Consider the following 1941-nt stretch of genomic DNA (forward strand, 5'->3'; position numbering starts at 1 on the left):
CACCGAGACGTCAGCTAAGGGTTGTTTTGTTATTGCGAAAACACCCTACGTAGCATCTACAAAGGGGCGGAAGCCGATGATGGGCCACATTCAACTAATAGACGGTCGCAATGGAGTTAAAATAAACATGTCATTGGTGTTTGTAGTTAATATACGAGGGCCGCCTTCCGTAATCATCGTTATAAAGCCATACATATGCATCAATTTGACTTAAGATTTTGGCCAAGCTGGGTTGCCTGGCTCGTGTGCTTACCCCTACGTTCCCGATTGTTCGGCTAGGTGGTAAAGGGAGCACCTCTGTGATTGTTACTACCGGGTCATCCGAGTAAGTACCTCAGACTGGGTGAAGCCGAAAGCTAGCAATCTTAAAGGATCACATTGGTCGGCAACGACGGAAGTGAAAATTTTGGTTCATTAATACCACAGAGTTCGGGAACTTTCCCTGAAATAAATCCTCAATATTTTCCTCCCACATTGATCGGAGGTGAGGTTTCATGATCATGATAAGCATGATGACCCAAAGAAAGGAACCGATAGCGGGACTATTTTCTTTGGAAGATGTTTCTTACGTTAAAAACGTAATATAATATATCTCTTCGTGTACCTTAGTTTATAAAACCGTATGACCGGATTGCCTTGTTTGCCGTAAAACTTTGCCCTTGTAAAGGCTTTATAAAGTAGGACAAACACTCCCCAGCTACTGGTCGAGGAGGTTGAAGCCGATGGTCGGTCAACAAAGTTTTGTACAATGCGGATTTGAGCATTAATGATGAAAAGTACTTGGATACATAGAATCATTACACATAAAAATTGCGAGTAAAATCCATTTACGCAATCCATCTTTTAAACCCCTTGTGGCCTACCTTGGCGAGCTCGGATTTCGACCAGCTCTAAACTCTTTTAAGAGATCTTTATTCTCTTTTTGAGAAGTTTGTGTTAAACACAACAAAATTTTCTGTCAAACGGATATCGATCCTTAATTCGGCCACCCGTGCCCACATTAAGGCTCGGGGGCTACTGGGCTTTGCGCTCATTATTTACAAATATTAAAGGGGCATATCGATCCCCTGATCTGGTGTTGCCACCCGACCAGTGGCTCGGGGGCTACTGCATTGCCTATTCAATGCAGAAAATTCAAAGTGCTAAGTGTTTGGCATAACCGAACTATGACAAGTACGTCTTCGGACGACAATAAGTACCATATGGGAATTATCCGGCATCAAGCTGATATATCATGGCGACTTCTCACAACCCTCTCTCAGGGGCCCGTCCGTCGATCACTATTACCTCTAATATATTACACTGCGTTTCTATTCCTTTGTATGCTGCCGAGCTAGGAGTTGATCCTCAGGCCGATTTCACGACCTGGGTCTCAGGGGCTACCAGGATTAGTAGTTTTATGTTTTCCTTCAGGTGCATCTCGGATTTTAGGCCGATAGACACCTTGAGGGCTACTGGCAATACATCTCGTCAGCAAATAAATTTATACGCATCAGAAATAAAATCCCTAAACAATCAGCCCAAGCCCTAGGTGGTGCATCACCTCGAAAGCAGTCTAGCATAAAGCTCGGATGCAAGTGGCTAGCTCTATAGAGGGCATTTCCGGCGTTAAGCTCGGCTAACTTCCTTTAAACTTCTTCAAGACAAGGTGATCTATGACACCTCGTATACAGTCCGGCGTTGGAGCTCGGATACAGTCCGGCGTTGGTGCTCGGCTGCAAAAGATACCACGAAATGCAGTCCGGCGTTGGAGCTCGGATGCAAGAGGACACCGCCGCCCGGGAACAACTTCGAACCCGAGGTGGGCGTAAAAATAAGAAGGCATTGATAAAAGCCGATAGCTTAAAGGGGCTCCTCAGATACCCGACATATAAACCCTTCGGATTTACTTTGGCGATCCTCAAGATCGAATAAGAAGATTTGTTGAACCAGTTTTCAAGA

This window comes from Aegilops tauschii, chromosome 1 (assembly GCF_002575655.3).
Source record: "Aegilops tauschii subsp. strangulata cultivar AL8/78 chromosome 1, Aet v6.0, whole genome shotgun sequence".
Lineage (NCBI taxonomy): Eukaryota > Viridiplantae > Streptophyta > Magnoliopsida > Poales > Poaceae > Aegilops > Aegilops tauschii.